Source organism: Salvelinus fontinalis, chromosome 31 (genome assembly GCF_029448725.1).
Source record: "Salvelinus fontinalis isolate EN_2023a chromosome 31, ASM2944872v1, whole genome shotgun sequence".
NCBI classification, from domain to species: domain Eukaryota; kingdom Metazoa; phylum Chordata; class Actinopteri; order Salmoniformes; family Salmonidae; genus Salvelinus; species Salvelinus fontinalis.
The window spans coordinates 36,766,790-36,784,371 of NC_074695.1; the positions used below are offsets into that span (position 1 = coordinate 36,766,790).

Below are 17,582 nucleotides of genomic sequence, written 5' to 3' on the forward strand. Positions count from 1 at the left end.
AACGAATTAACATCATAAATGCTTCTTACTTTTTCAGAAACTTGGGCAAGTTGTCCTTTGTCCAGAGGAATCGTTGCTCGGTTGTAGATTGTCGCTTTCAACTTTGGAATTAGCAGTAAACATTAGCCATGTGGCAAAGACGTGTCCAACTCACTATAACGCAGCACTAAGAAATATCCGAAAATCGCAATATACTGATATAATCTGATATAACTCGGTTTAAAATAACAACATTATGATGTCTTTAACTAACCTCCAGACAAGCTTAAATGCCATACAACTCTCCTTCTGTGGCCTCCAACTGCTCTTAAATGTAAAACTAAATGCATGCTATTCAACCAATCGCTGCCCACACCTGCCCGCCCGTCCAGCATCACTACTCTGGACGGTTCTGACTTAGAATATGTGGACAACTACAAATACCTAGGTGTCTGTTTAGACTGTAAACTCTCCTTCCAGACTTACATTAAGGATCTCCAATCCAAAATTAAATCTAGACTCAGCTTCCTATTTCGCAACAAAGCATCCTTCACTCATGCTGCCAAACATACCCTCGTAAAACTGACTATCCTACCGATCCTTGACTTCGGCGTTGTCATTTACAAAATAGCCTCCAACACTCTACTCTGCAAACTGGATGTAGTCTATCACAGTGCCATCCGTTTTACATTTACATTACATTTAAGTCATTTAGCAGACGCTCTTATCCAGAGCGACTTACAAATTGGTGCATTCACCTTATGACATCCAGTGGAACAGCCACTTTACAATAGTGCATCTAAATCTTTTAAGGGGGGGGGGGGGTTAGAAGGATTACTTTATCCTATCCTAGGTATTCCTTGAAGAGGTGGGGTTTCAGGTGTCTCCGGAAGGTGGTGATTGACTCCGCTGTTCTGGCGTCGTGAGGGAGTTTGTTCCACCATTGGGGTGCCAGAGCAGCGAACAGTTTTGACTGGGCTGAGCGGGAACTGTACTTCCTCGGTGGTAGGGAGGCGAGCAGGCCAGAGGTGGATGAACGCAGTGCCCTTGTTTGGGTGTAGGGCCTGATCAGAGCCTGAAGGTACTGAGGTGTCGTTCCCCTCACAGCTCCGTAGGCAAGCACCATGGTCTTGTAGCGGATGCGAGCTTCAACTGGAAGCCAGTGGAGAGAGCGGAGGAGCGGGGTGACGTGAGAGAACTTGGGAAGGTTGAACACCAGACGGGCTGCGGCGTTCTGGATGAGTTGTAGGGGTTTAATGGCACAGGCAGGGAGCCCAGCCAACAGCGAGTTGCAGTAATCCAGACGGGAGATGACAAGTGCCTGGATTAGGACCTGCGCCGCTTCCTGTGTGAGGCAGGGTCGTACTCTGCGGATGTTGTAGAGCATGAACCTACAGGAACGGGCCACCGCCTTGATGTTAGTTGAGAACGACAGGGTGTTGTCCAGGATCACGCCAAGGTTCTTAGCGCTCTGGGAGGAGGACACAATGGAGTTGTCAACCGTGATGGCGAGATCATGGAACGGGCAGTCCTTCCCCGGGAGGAAGAGCAGCTCCGTCTTGCCGAGGTTCAGCTTGAGGTGGTGATCCGTCATCCACACTGATATGTCTGCCAAACATGCAGAGATGCGATTTGCCACCTGGTCATCAGAAGGGGGAAAGGAGAAGATTAATTGTGTGTCGTCTGCATAGCAATGATAGGAGAGACCATGTGAGGTTATGACAGAGCCAAGTGACTTGGTGTATAGCGAGAATAGGAGAGGGCCTAGAACAGAGCCCTGGGGGACACCAGTGGTGAGAGTGCGTGGTGAGGAGACAGATTCTCGCCACGCCACCTGGTAGGTTGCGACCTGTCAGGTAGGACGCAATCCAAGCGTGGGCCGCGCCGGAGATGCCCAACTGATGGATCTGATGGTTCACAGTATCGAAGGCAGCCGATAGGTCTAGAAGGATGAGAGCAGAGGAGAGAGAGTTAGCTTTAGCAGTGCGGAGCGCCTCCGTGATACAGAGAAGAGCAGTCTCAGTTGAGTGACTAGTCTTGAAACCTGACTGATTTGGATCAAGAAGGTCATTCTGAGAGAGATAGCAGGAGAGCTGGCCAAGGACGGCACGTTCAAGAGTTTTGGAGAGAAAAGAAAGAAGGGATACTGGTCTGTAGTTGTTGACATCGGAGGGATCGAGTGTAGGTTTTTTCAGAAGGGGTGCAACTCTCGCTCTCTTGAAGACGGAAGGGACGTAGCCAGCGGTCAAGGATGAGTTGATGAGCGAGGTGAGGTAAGGGAGAAGGTCTCCGGAAATGGTCTGGAGAAGAGAGGAGGGGATAGGGTCAAGCGGGCAGGTTGTTGGGCGGCCGGCCGTCACAAGACGCGAGATTTCATCTGGAGAGAGAGGGGAGAAAGAGGTCAGAGCACAGGGTAGGGCAGTGTGAGCAGAACCAGCGGTGTCGTTTGACTTAGCAAACGAGGATCGGATGTCGTCGACCTTCTTTTCGAAATGGTTGACGAAGTCGTCTGCAGAGAGGGAGGAGGGGGGGGGGGGAGGAGGATTCAGGAGGGAGGAGAAGGTGGCAAAGAGCTTCCTAGGGTTAGAGGCAGATGCTTGGAATTTAGAGTGGTAGAAAGTGGCTTTAGCAGCAGAGACAGAAGAGGAAAATGTAGAGAGGAGGGAGTGAAAGGATGCCAGGTCCGCAGGGAGGCGAGTTTTCCTTCATTTCCGCTCGGCTGCCCGGAGCCCTGTTCTGTGAGCTCGCAATGAGTCGTCGAGCCACGGAGCGGGAGGGGAGGACCGAGCCGGCCTGGAGGATAGGGGACATAGAGAGTCAAAGGATGCAGAAAGGGAGGAGAGGAGGGTTGAGGAGGCAGAATCAGGAGATAGGTTGGAGAAGGTTTGAGCAGAGGGAAGAGATGATAGGATGGAAGAGGAGAGAGTAGCGGGGGAGAGAGAGCGAATGTTGGGACGGCGCGATACCATCCGAGTAGGGGCAGTGTGGGAAGTGTTGGATGAGAGCGAGAGGGAAAAGGATACAAGGTAGTGGTCGGAGACTTGGAGGGGAGTTGCAATGAGGTTAGTGGAAGAACAGCATCTGGTAAAGATGAGGTCAAGCGTATTGCCTGCTTTGTGAGTAGGGGGGGAAGGTGAGAGGGTGAGGTCAAAAGAGGAGAGGAGTGGAAAGAAGGAGGCAGAGAGGAATGAGTCAAAGGTAGACGTGGGGAGGTTAAAGTCACCCAGAACTGTGAGAGGTGAGCCGTCCTCAGGAAAGGAGCTTATCAAGGCATCAAGCTCATTGATGAACTCTCCGAGGGAACCTGGAGGGCGGTAAATGATAAGGATGTTAAGCTTGAAAGGGCTGGTAACTGTGACAGCATGGAATTCAAAGGAGGCGATAGACAGATGGGTAAGGGGAGAAAGAGAGAATGACCACTTGGGAGAGATGAGGATCCCGGTGCCACCACCCCGCTGACCAGAAGCTCTCGGGGTGTGCGAGAACACGTGGGCAGACGAAGAGAGAGCAGTAGGAGTAGCAGTGTTATCTGTGGTGAGCCATGTTTCCGTCAGTGCCAAGAAGTCGAGGGACTGGAGGGAAGCATAGGCTGAGATGAGCTCTGCCTTGTTGGCCGCAGATCGGCAGTTCCAGAGGCTACCGGAGACCTGGAACTCCACGTGGGTCGTGCGAGCTGGGACCACCAGGTCAGGGTGGCCGCGGCCACGCGGTGTGAAGCGTTTGTATGGTCTGTGCAGAGAGGAGAGAACAGGGATAGACAGACACATAGTTGACAGGCTACAGAAGAGGCTACGCTAATGCAAAGGAGATTAGAATGACAAGTGGACTACACGTCTCGAATGTTCAGAAAGTTAAGCTTACGTTGCAAAAAAAATAAAAAATCTTATTGACTAAAATGATATAGTACTGCTGGCTGGTGAAGTAGGCTGGCTAGCAGTGGCTGCGTTGTTGAAAGTGTAGCTGGCTAGGTAACCTCGACAATTTCTCTAAATTTCTCTAAACTACACAATTATCTTGGATACAAGGACAGCAAAGACAACTATGTAGCTAGCTAACACTACGCTACTCAAGTCGTTCCGTTGTAATGTAAGTTTCTACAGTGCTGCTATTCGGTAGAAGTTGGCTAGCTAGCAGTGTTAGCTAGCAGTGTTGGCTAGGTAGGAGAACGGCAGCGCGGGGGACGAAAATAGCTGGCTAGTTAACCGATAATTACTCAAAACTACAGAATTATCTTAGATACAAAGATAGCAAAGACAACTATGTAGCTAGCTAACACTACACTAATCAAGTCGTTCCGTTGTAATGTAATCGTTTCTACAGTGCTGCTATTCGGTGGCTAGCTGGCTAGCTAGCAAGGGTTGACTACGTTACGCTACGTTAGGACGAAAATAGCTGGCTAGCGAACCTCAATAACTACACAATTATCTTTGATACAAAGACGGCTATGTAGCTAGCTAAGTAGCTAGCTAAGATTAAACAAATCAAAGATAGCAAAGACAACTGTGTAGCTAGCTAACACTACACTAATCAAGTCGTTCCGTTGTAATGCAATCGTTTCTACAGTGCTGCTATTCGGTGGCTAGCTGGCTAGCTAGCAGTGTTGACTACGTTACGTTAGGACGAAAATAGCTGGCTAGCGAACCTCAATAACTACACAATTATGTTTGATACAAAGACGGCTATGTAGCTAGCTAAGATCAAACAAATCAAACCGTTGTACTGTAATGAAAATGAAAATGAAATGGTAATACTACCTGTGGAGCGAAGCGGAATGCGACTACTCCCTCCAACCCGGAAGTAATGTACGAAAGCCCCATATACTACCCACCGCTGCGACCTGTATGCTCTCGTTGGCTGGCCCTCACTACATATCCGTCGCCAAACCCACTGGCTCCAGGTCATCTATAAGTCTTTGCTATGTAAAGCCCTGCCTTCTCAGCTCACTGGTCACCATAGCAGCACCCACTCGTAGCACACGCTCCAGCAGGTATATTTCACTGGTCACCCCCAAAGCCAATTCCTCCTTTGGCCGCCTTTCCTTCCAGTTCTCTGCTGCCAATGACCGGAACGAATTGCAAAAATCACTGAAGCTGGAGACTCGTATCTCCCTCTAACTTTAAGCGTCAGCTGTCAGAGCAACTCACAGATCACTGCACCTGTACATAGCCCATCCAACTACCTCATCCCCATACTGTTATTTATTTTGTACAACAGTATCTCTACTTGCACATTCATCTTCTGCATATCTGTCACTCATGTTTAATTGCTATAGTATTTATTTTGCCACTATGGCTTATTTATTGCCTTACCTCCCTTATCCTACCTCATTTGCACATACTGTATATAGACTTTTTCCTATTGTATTATTGACTGTATGTTTGTTTGTTCCATGTGTAACTCTGTATTTATGTCGCACTGCTTTGCTTTATCTTGGCCAGGTCGCAGTTGTAAATGAGAACTTGTTCTCAACTAGCTTACCTGGTTAAATAAAAAAAGTTTTCCTAACAAATCGGTAATCGGCTTTTATGGCCGATTGCATTCCATGAGGAAACTGCGTGGCAGGCCCAGGTAAGTTCCTAGCTAGCATTCTAACTCATAGCTAACAATCGTTACACAAATGTACCTAACATAAACATCAATGCCTTTCTTAAAATCAATACACAGAAGTATATATTTTTTCACCTGCATATTTAGTTAAGAAATTCATGTTAGCAGGCAATATTAACTAGGAAAATTGTGTCACTTCTCTTGCGTTCATTGCATGCAGTTGTCACGCTTCTCGTGGGCTGAAGGAAGAGTGGACCAAGGTGCAGCGTTTAAAGTGTTCATGATTTAATCCAATCGAACAAAAACAACAAACAGGAGAACAAAAGCGAACAGTTCTGCCAGGCAAACAAAACAGCTAAACAGAAAATAACTACCCACAAAAACCATGTGGGGAAAAAGCTACCTAAGTATGGTTCTCAATCAGAGACAATGATAGACAGCTGCCTCTGATTGAGAACCACACCCGGCCAAACACACAGAAATACAAATCATAGAAAAAGGAACATAAAATGCCCGCCCAAATCACACCCTGAACAAACCAAAATAGAGACATAAAAAGCTCTTTACGGTCAGGGCGTGACAGCAGTCAGGGTACATGCAACAGTTTGGGCCGCCTTGCTCGTTGCGAACTAAGTTGCCAGAATTTTACATAACATTGAAGGTTGTGCAATATTTAGACTTAGTTCGATAGAATACAGAACGGTTCCGTATTTCACTGAAAGATTAAACATTTTGTTTTCGATGATAGTTTCCGCATTTTACCATATTAATGACAAGGCTCGTATTTCTGTGTTTATTATAATTAAGTCTATGATTTGATAGAGCAGTCTGACTGGGCGGTGGTAGGCAGCAGGCTCGTAAGCATTCATTCAAACTTTACTCCGTTTGCCAGCAGCTCTTAGCAATGCTTGAGGCACAGCGCTGTTTATGTCTTCAAACCTATCGACTCCTGGGAATATTGAACCACCAGCTTTCATATGTTCTGAGCAAGGAACTTAAACGTTCGTTTTTTTACATGGTACATACTGCACTTTTACTTTCTTCAACACTTTTTGCATTATTTAAACCAAATTGAGCGTGTTTCATTATTTGAGACTAAATAAATTTAAGTTAAAATAAGTGTTCATTCAGTATTGTTGTAATTGTCATTATTACATATATAAAAAAATTGTCCGACGTATCGGCATTTTTTGGTCCTCCAATAATCGGTATCGGCGTTGAAAAAATTATAATCGGTTGACCTCTAGTACATATACACATTTGATTAAGATATCAGAAAGGGCCCAAGCACTATTTTGTTGGGATCAAGTGGCCTAGTCAGAACCAATTACTTTGTTACATTAAGACCTTGCATTACCCTTGTGAAGGATATTTTTTTTTATACATTTGAACCACACTTTGCTATAGCTTTCTGGAGTTTCAACTTACAATATAAAGTTTGTTCAAATATACAAAGTGGTAAGAGCACAAGGACTGATCTCTAATGATCCTCCTCTCCCAGGATGGTCTGAGTGCATTCTCTGTGCCTGCTGGAGGGCTAGCAACTGAACTGTGTGTGTGTTTGGGATGGGAAGTCTCTCTGGGGCTGAGGTGTGTGAGTTGTCCGAACTACTGTGTGTTTTCTGACCTTTGCACTGACTAACCAAGGGGCCTGCTCCACTCCACCCAACCAGAATCTCCCTCCTCTGATGACGTACTGATACGACTAATACCTACTCTGTTTTTTTAATAGGTTTTATTTGATTTTTTATCTGAAATGATAGCTGCCCTAGCTACTGGTGGAATGGATATAAGTATCTGGGGCCTGCTTTCTTCATGCAGGTGTGTATTGGGTTGTAAGTGAATATGCAATTCTTATTTTTGCTTTTTTGACAAGGAGAAGCAATGTCTTAAAACAAAGTAAAGCTGGTGTGTGGATGCTTTTTCAACAGGCATATAATTGGACAATTGACTCAGGTAATGAGTTTGTCTGGAAACCTCATCCCAGAGACAAGCATTTTATGATCTTGGTGTATGAAGTAAATCTAATGAATGTGTTTCCCTCCTCAACATGCCTATTGTTGGATGATTGAGTCAAGCAATGAGGACAGACTGTCGAAGGACCCCTTCTCTCTCTACCGCTGTTGCAAAAAATGTCATAACTTAGTTTTCAAAACCTCCCATAATGACTCTCCCCATGTTAAGTCCATTTAACTCCTGAGAGTCCATTTCTTGCTCAAAGCCATGAGCGAGCTTGTGGCTGTGATGTTTATCCTCATTCCAAGGCTGTTCTGAAGACTGTCTATCATGTCTATTTTTAATTGTTAACTATAACTTGGGTGTCCTCTCTAGCCTTGTCTACAAGGCTTACTGGCACCAAATGTGCCTTGGTTCGGGCATGTACAAAACATTTTTTTTGAAGGGCTCTTTGTTCACGTCTAAGGCATAGGATGTTAATTTACTGTACATCCCACCTACTCTTTGGCTAGTTTAATCCATCCAGTCGTGGACCCAATCTCCCTACCTTTTTGCATGTTGTCCAGCCCAATTTTTAATTCTGCATGAAAAGCCATGGGTTATATGTTTGCTTGTCCTTGAACTGCAAATCCACCACTTTGTCGGTAAATGCACTGCTCCCAGTCTCCCTCCCACTGAGTCTGACTCGCTAGTGGAGGTGCCTGTGGCGATGCTGAACTGGTGGGATTAGCAGCTCTGCTACGACGGCATCGCCATCAGGAACAGTTTGCCCCTTACTCCTCTCCTCCGGCACTGACAGTTATTTGGCTCATTCTGGGTGGGATTCAGTCTTTCTCTGTATTTGTGGACTTGAAAAATGTATTCAAACTCGACTGCCTCTTCTTATCCTTTTTTATTTGTCTTTCCCACGATTCAAATTCATTAGGGAGACGACTAGCCTAGGCTACGTAACGTGATTAGGTAGGGACCTCTTCACCAGCTGACCACTACTACCAAGACCTGTGTCAAGATCAGTTACCTACCCCACCGGCCCTCCCCATAACCTCTATATACAAATAAGAAAGCAGGTCTGGAATCAGTGTGGCAGGATAGGATGATTACACAGAAGGATCACCGTGCTTTTACATGATTGTCTTTCTGGTGGTTGGGAGAAATAACGAGGAGGCAACTTGATTTAACGCTGATCTCTTTTATTAGAATGTCTACAGTGCGAACAGTGAAACAATTAATAAATCATGCCGCGAGAGGTACTGGATGCGGGCAAATAGGTGCCGGAACAAACAAAGTCAAATCTGAGATGTGCCGGATCTGGTTCAAATTAAGCACTGGATGTCGTACCATGATCTGGATTAAGACCTGGCCCAAGGTACACTCACTATCTGAATACACTGCATCTGTAATAAGACAGTAATTAGGCTAGTGTAGAGTTCAGCACAGTGGATTTTATACAACTCCTGCAGCTCAGAAGTAGTCATCACCAATCCCTCTCTGTATTGTTTCTTATTTGCTACGCGTTGGGCTACTTTTATTTACCTCTTATTTTAATTTCACAGGGACTCAACCCAGGATAGGCAATCACTGAGATCAAGAAAATTATGGCACCATACAAACAAAAGGTCATTAACCCCATGAACATTGTGAAAAACCACCTGCCTTGAATTCAACTAGTAATAGCTCTAAATGATTGAAGTTTGAGTTTGAGTTTATTTTATTTTTTACAAGGACAGTGCACATTAAACAACGTTTCAGTAAAAGTGTCGGTTTTAGCCAGCTGGCTAATTTATAACCGCAGTCCATGGGCAGGTTATTAAAAACAATTACAATATAGACAATCATTGAGCAGTGAGCACACGCAGAGCAACATAGGGCAAGACATAGCATACAGACAGAGCAACATAGAACAAAAAGCAGCAAGACAAAATTCATAAAAGCAACAAAGTGTTTCCACACCTCACAAGCTACCGACAACATGGAAAGTGGCAATACACAGCTAGGGATTATGTTCACAAATCTGATTGACCTTTAGCCATGTCTTCATGCATTTTGTGAAAGTGTGATATCTGGTGCAGTTATGTGTGTCTGATGGCAGTGTATTCCAGACATGGGAAGCTCTCACAGAGAAAGCGGATTTACTAAAGGTGCTTTTCCTTAAGGGAACTATACAGTCACCTATCATGGCAGACCTTGTGGATCTGCTGCCATATGTTTGGGTTTTCTGTTTAACAAATATACTGAGTGGAGGGGGAGCCAGGCCATTTAGGATCTTGAATACAAGACATGCGTCGGTGTATTGCACAAGATTTTCCCAACTCAGGAGCTCATGCTTTCTGAGGATGTAACATTGATGATGGCTATTGGGATTCCTATCAAGCACTTTGAGAGCCTGTTTGTAGACACTGAATAGGTTTTAATGTTGTACAGCAAGCTTGGGCCCAACTAGTCAAGCAGTATGTTAAGTGGGGGAGTATCATAGATTTGAAGTACACTTTTGCTACCTCTGTAGTCAAACAATTTCGTATAAATCGGAAATTAGCTAGGTTGAATTTGGTTATTTGAATGACCTTTTCACATGCTTTTAAAAAGAGAGGTTGGAATCAAGTATGATGCCAAGGTACTTAAAATCAGATACCACCTGGAGCTTCTCCCCTGACACATAGACATCTGGCTCAGTAGCATCTGTTGCCCTATTTGTGAAGAACATGCAAACAGTTTTTTTCACATTGAGATGCAAACATGAGTCACTGAGCCACTTTGTAACCTGGACCATTACAGTAGTGAGTTATTTTGCAGCTTGTTTGCTCTTTGCATGCACATATCACTGTATCATCTGCATACATTTGAACTTCAGACCCAGTACAGACAGAAGGCAGATCATTAATGTACAGGCTGAACAGGAGGGGCCCCAGAATTAACCCTTGGGGCACACCCACATCATAGCTAAGAGTGGGCGACAGCTCATTGCTCACTCTGACACACTTGAGTTCTGCCTTCAAGGTATGATTTCATCCATCTCAAGGCATCGGGGGAAAAGTTGAACTTGGACAATTTTGTGATGAGAATCTCATGGTTAACATTATCAAAAGCCTTCCTTAGGTCCAGAAACACAGCCCCAACAACGCCCCCTTTGTCCATCTTGGACTTCACATTTTCCATAAGAAAGCAATTGGCCGTTTCTGTGGAGTGTTTCGCTCTGAAGCCAAACTGCATGGAGTGTAATGTGAATGGGGCTGTTGTTGAGGTGGGCAATCAGTTGTTCTGCTACACACTTTAACAACCTTTGACACCACAGGTAGTATACTAATGGGCCTGTAGTTACTCACGTCAGCAGGGTCGCCCGATTCAAAGATGGCCGTTATTTTGGCCGACTTCCATACCCTTGGAAACACCCCCAGACCAATAGATGTGTTGGTGACCTTAGTAATGGGGCCAATGAGTGACTCTTTGTAGTTGTTAAGAAAGGTAGAGTCCAGCCCAAACACATCTTTGGCTTTAGAGTTCTTTAGTGAGCTAATCACCTTGTTCACCTTTGACTCAGAAACCTCCCTTATGATGAAGACAGGTTGAGCGTCATTCACTAGCACTGAGCCCAAGAAACCAGTGGAGGGGTTCTGTGTCATTACCCTGACAGAGTCAATAAAGTAGGAATTGAAGGCTATTGCTATTTCGACTGCATCCTGTGTTAGATTGTTATTCGCCATGATTTCTAGTCTTTTTGCAGTGTTACTATGGTCTTTCCCTGTAAACTTTTTTAGATTCTCCACAGATAAATTTAGAATTTCCTTTTGCTTCAGCAATTATGTTAATAAAAAAGTCTGCCTTGGCCTGTCTGATTTCTTTCATCACCTTATTTCTCAACATGGTAAACCTACGTCTGTCATGCTCTAATTTGGATCTTAGGGCTATTTTTAGAGCATAATCTCGTTCTTTCATCAATTTCCAGATTTCTCCATTTAGCCAAGGAAGAGTGCTCTTGGCCTGGTTAGGATTTGATTTTCTTCAGGAAACCATTTATTGTAGTCTGGATTGTGGATAGAAAAACCTGACTATCAGCTTCCACGTCTGTATAGGACAAGAGATCATTCCAGTTAATTCCCTTAATTGCGTTTTCAAAATAGTTTAATTCACTCTTATGTATTCTTAGTTGATCCGGCTTTCTAAGAGTAGAGAGGTTAAACCTGCTCTTAGACAGCTTTCTGGCTATAAGTGTCAGATTATGATCAGATAGCCCAGTAACCATATTGAATGATTTAGCCACTCTCTCTGGTTTATTACTGAACACTAAATCAATCTGTGTTTTAGAGCAACAAGTCACCCTGGTTGGCCCTTTAACTAGCTGTGTAAGGTCAATGGTATTAATGATCCGTTGAATGGTTTTCCTACAAGACTTGTCTTCATAATTAATATTAAAATCTCCCATTAAGATGACCTCTTTCCCCAAATCACATTCCCTAAGCATGTTATTAAACTGATCAAAAAACACACTTTTGGTGGAAGGTGGCCTATACATTCCAATAAGGGTAAAAGACATTTGGGGAGAGAATGTAACGTTCAGGCCAATACATTCTAGTTCATTATCACATGACCACTCAATTTGTTTACATCGGATATGTTCTTTAATGTAAATCATCACCCCCCCCCCCCTCTTCCTTCAACCCTGTCTCTCCTGAAAACATTGTGGCCAGGCACAATTAAAGTAGCATATGGAGAGTTTTTATGGAGCCATGTCTCTGAGAGGCAGAGGAAGTCAAGGTTGGAGTCTGTGAGTAGATGTTGAATTTGATAACTTTTTGGAATGACACTACGAATGTTCAAGTGCCCCCCTTGGGCTTAGCTCGTGGGTCCCAGATGACTCGAGACACATTGAAAAAAGTTTAATTTTCTGTGTTTTCTGATGGCTGGGTTTAGGCCGTTTTGATTAGGGGCAGTTCGGTAGCGCAATTAACAATCCCTTCCGCCTGCACTGGATGCGGGGAACTAATTAAAACAGCTTGCGTACCAGAAGCAGAGTCAGGGATCGCATTTAGCTACTTGAGTATGTTTGAAGAGTAAAAATCTATCCTGGAGCCGGGTGAGTTGAGAGAAACCATGGGACCATAGCACTCACCCACTTTTACAGCGGCGACGATCAGTGGACGAGGCCATCCACTGCTTTCCACTCCAGTGAGCATCGCTGGCTCGGTGATGTTAGGCCCAGGACTGAGTTGCACATCCCCGGAGAGCAGGAGGGTAGTGAACAGGTAGTTTAACAGTTTCCGATAAATGTTGGACTTGTGTTTGTTACGCCTAAGCGGTTCAGTGGAATAGGGAGCGAGGTAGACTTGGCCATTATTCAGAACATTATGGTATGCTGTGTACTGTCCGCTCCCGTGGAACGGTGAACCAATGTGTTTGGTGTTGGTATTCTCCGGCAGTAGTAGATTTATTGTGTCATCCCAGCAAGGACGCACTGAGATTATCATTGACAATCATGGCAAAGTACTGGAGATAAAACACATAATTGTGCTTTAACTCTTTGCATGAGTTACTTAGCTGGGGTCGGCGTACACCTGATGTTTTAGATGAAATAACAGCATTCGTATGAGAAGCGGCACCTGCCGCACCACCCTGTCTTCCACCCGCCATTATCCAGGTAGCTAACTTGAGGGAGCAAAAGGCACGGGGCGAAAAAAGTAATGACTCTGCTGAATTTTCCACCACACATCTTATCAACAAAATAAAAGTAAATCATGTCCCTTTCATTAGACTTCACACATGAAAAAAAAAAGACAGTAGAAGATTCCAGTGCTTTTATGTAAAAAAAATAACTACCTTTGCAGGCTTGCAACTCTCTTGTAGTCCAATATTTACGATATTTACTGACAGTGAGCTGTGAAAATATAACACTGTGCAGACATGCATGCAACATTCTGCATACAGTCAAATTCACTATTTGATTCAAGACTGATACCCTCTAAGAAATGTGCTAAAGGCCATCTTTTAGAGTCTAAATGTAATTAATGGTAAAATTCTTGAATGGAAAATTCTATTAACATTAATGAATAACTTAAAATAAATAACTTAAATATACATTAACCTCTTCAATTAAAATAAATGAACAACTATAGAATGATATAATAAAATCTAGAACTAGAAAATAAGCAGCCGTAAAAATGGAAATGAAAAGGCCTAATGGTGGCGCTAGAGGAAAGGTCAAGTGGTCACCAAATCAATAGGTTTCTTCCACTTGGTCTTGATTGTGCACAATACATTTTTATGGCAATCCATCCATTACTTTCAGATCTCTTATTTTCAGTCTTGTTCTCAGCCTGTGGACATCGTGTGTAGTGATCCAATAGCCATGTTGTTTAACAGTTGTCACTGGCCCTTGCTCAGCCTTACTCACCAAGAGCCCAGGGCCGAGCCTTCTTGCTAGCAAAGTCACGATCAGGTCTTTGAAGTCCAGCTTTCTAGCTAACTGACTTTCAATGGACAGCATGGCAAGACTGCAAAGCCTGTCCTGGGACATAGTGGACCTCAACTATAAAAAAAACATTAAAAAAACAGTTTTAGCTTACTGAAAGCTCTCTCGCCACCAGTCACAGGCAGTGTGCAAAATATACGTAAAGCAATGCACACCTCTCCAAAAACGCTTTGCAGCTGCATCTTACAAATTGCATGCAGGAGACCAAGAGGGGACACGTTAGGTGGGAAAGTGGCAGCATATATAGTGTTCAGGTGTCTTACTTCATTTTGAAACTCAGGTGTAAGATGTCTGGAATATTTCATGATCAGTGGTTGGCACACAGAAAGGACTTTATCCTCACTAATCAGCTCAACTTTCAGGACAGCAGAACATTTTTCTACCTAGTGTCGAAGTCACTTATGTTGTCCATAGCAGTAAAAAACACTGTGTTCCGAAACACCGTTGCTGCACTGTCCTGAGCCGTCTCCTGAGATGTCTCATCATGGAATCTCTTCCTTTTCCTTTGGCGGCTGTGTTCCTTGCTAAATTGAGGTGCAACACCCATTTGCATAGCAATCAGTGCCGCCTAAAACAGGAGAGACTCATCCATCTCTAAGAGCCTGCATCTCTTCCTTTAAGGCTCTGTGTCAAATGAGATTTTTCCTGACTGGAGAATCACATTCCTGTCCTCAATTCATTGCAGTACCTGCAATTATGCAAACTGACATGTCATTAAACACAATGCTGCTCTCCTTCTTCAGTTGGGAGTAGGGCTGGTTCAGAGGTATGGAGATGAGGGGAAAGGGCTACCAAGCCTGATACTGCATCTGTTGGGCCTGGCACCAGAAAGGGGCAGGGACAACTGATTTAGTATGAATAGCTTGCTAAAAGTTTGCTTGCATTGATTAAATGTCGGGTAAAAGAGGAGCGAAATGTAAACACAGAATTTTCTGTCAAGACATTAACTAACGTTAATGTTAGGGGAGCAAAAGTAGCCCATTTCACTATGGACTAAGCTAAAAGGTTAATTTCCATCACTCATGGAGTACACCCACCTTCCTTTGTCAAAAACTGAGTGACATACTGTCGCCCTTTTCTCTCTCCTGTCTCCTTTTCGTTTTTGGAAGCCAGATTTTTCTATGGGAAGTTGAGACATGATGCTCCACCGGCACTCCTCACTCGCAATTCACTGCTAGCAAGTACCGTTCCGCGCCTGGTTTGGGGGCAGGACCGAACCATTAGGAGGGGGGTTGGGCAAAAGAGGCTCTCTGGATGTTTCCTTTTTGCCAAAAACAAGAAAATAAAAATAAACCGTTAGTTTTATTAGTACATTGTAAATAAAAATATTATATTAATGATAGGTTAAAAAAAAATTATACAAAATTATTAACCAAAGGTCCTAATAATTTTAGGGCCCCTGTCAGTCACAGGCCCGTAGAATCGTCCTAACGTTTCCCTCCATACAGTGTGTAAGAGTGAATGCGTGCTTGAAGCTAGGAGAGAAAAGAAGAAATGGATTCACTGCTCCCTTTAGAGAAAAAATACAGAAAGAGGATGTGTGATGACGTCATAATGTGAGTTTATTACTCGGTGTGTATAGATGAGCATTACGCAAGGACAGATTGTACAGCTAACAGCCTTATAACCATATTATGGCATGATGTTGAGCTCTGGACCACCATTTGATGTTTGTCTATTCATTGGATATACTGTATATAAATAAAACCGTGAGGAAAACCAGTTAAATGTTATTTAACATGTAAATATTATTTAAACGCTTCTTAATAAAGGAAGTAGAAGTCAAACAGGCTTGGGGATGTTTTAATACCATTGTATTAAAATACTGCCTTCCTGTTTCTCTAGTTCTGTTTCCTAGTTTTTCCCGGTTCTGACCATTCTGCCTGCCTGACCCCGAGCCTGCCTGCCTTCCTGTACCTGCCTGACTCGGACCTGATCACGAACCTCTGCCTGCCCTCAACCTGCCCTTTGCCTGTTTCGAATAAATAATCTTGATAACTACATCCGCCTCCCGTGTCAGGATATGACTCAGATGCAGTCGTGATAAATGATCTACTCAGAATGCAAGTACTGTGCATTCAGCAAAGTATTCAGACCCCTTGACTTTTTCCACATTTTTGTTACTTTACAGCCTTATTAAATAGTCCCCCCCCCCCCTAAATCTACACAAAATACCACGTAATGACAAAGAAAAAACAGGTTTTTAGACATTTTTGCAAATATATATACAAATAAAATGTAATATCACATTTACATAGGCATTCAGACCCTTTACTCAGTACTTTGTTGAAGCACCTTTGGCAGCGATTAGAGCCTCGAGTCTTCTTGGCTATGACGCTACAAGCTTCGCACACCTGTATTTGGGGAGTTTGTCCCATTTGCAGATCCTCTCAAGCTCTGTCAGGTTGGATGGGGAATGTCGCTGCACAGCTATTTTCAGGTCTATCCAGAGATGGTCGATCGGGTTCAAGTCTGGGCTCTGGCTGGGCCACTCAAGGACGTTCAGAGACTTGTCCCGAAGCCACTCCTGCCTTGTCTTGGCTGTGTGCTTAGAGTTGTTGTCCTGTTGGAAGGTGAGTCTTCACCACAGTCTGAGGTCCTGAGTGCTCTGTAGCAAGTTTTCCTCAAGGATCTCTCTGTACTTTGCTCGGTTCATCTTTCCCTCGATCCTGACTAGTCTCCCAGTCCCTGCCGCTGAAAAACATCCCCACAGCATGATGCTGCCACCACCATTCTTCACCGTAGGGATGGTGCCAGGTTTCCTCCAAATGTGACACTTGGCATTCAGGCCAAAGAGTTCAATCTTGGTTTCATCAGACCAGAGAATCTTGTTTTTCATAGTCTGAGAGTCCTTTAGGTGCCTTTTGGCAAACTCCAAAGGGGGCTGTCATGTGCCTTTTACTGAGGAGTGGCTTTCATCTGGCCACTTTACCATAAAGCCCTGATTGGTGGAGTGCTGCAGAGATGGTGGTCCTTCTGGAAGGTTATCTCATCGCCACAGAGGAACTCTAGAGCTTTGTCAGAGTGACCATTGGGTTCTTGGTCACCTGCTTGACCATGGCCCTTCTCCCCGATTTCTCCGTTTGGCCCGGGCAGCTAGCTCAAGGAAGAGTCTTGGTGGTTCCAAACTTCTTCCATTTAAGAATGATGGAGGCCACTGTGTTCTTGGGGACCTTCAATGCTGCAGACATGTTTTGGTACCCTTCACCAGATCTGTGCCTCGACTCAATCCTGTCTTGGAGTTCTACGGACAATTCCTTTGACCTCATTGCTTGGTTTTTGCTCTGACATCTACTGTCAACTGTGGGACCTTATATAGACAGGTGTATGCCTTTCCAAATCATGTCCAATCAATTGAATTTACCACAGGTTGACTCCAATGAAGTTGTAGAAACATCTCAAGGATGATCAATGGAAACAGGATGCACCTGAGATCAATTTTGAGTCTCATAGCAAAGGGTTTGAATACTTATGTAAATAAGGTATTTGTTTTTATTTTTATAAATGTGCAAACATTTATAAAAACCTGTTTTCACTTTGTCATTATTGTATTGTGTGTAGATTGATTAGGGGGGGGAAAGTAATTTAATCCATTTTAGAATAAGGCTGTAATGTAACAAAAATGGAAAAAGTGAAGGGG

General features: G+C 44.0%; 2 long non-coding RNA genes across 2 annotated transcripts in view; one reads left to right on the top strand and one right to left on the bottom strand.

The window, feature by feature from the left end:
• Window positions 1–17,582, top strand: part of LOC129830164 (uncharacterized) — a 30,073-nt gene that overhangs the window by 7,804 nt on the left and 4,687 nt on the right. The gene's annotated exons all lie outside the window — the stretch shown is intronic.
• Window positions 8,656–16,074, bottom strand: LOC129830165 (uncharacterized). Its single transcript, XR_008755497.1, has 2 exons — window positions 14,980–16,074; window positions 8,656–14,760 (listed from the first exon to the last, which is right to left on the bottom strand). It is a non-coding gene; the product is annotated as an uncharacterized LOC129830165 (long non-coding RNA).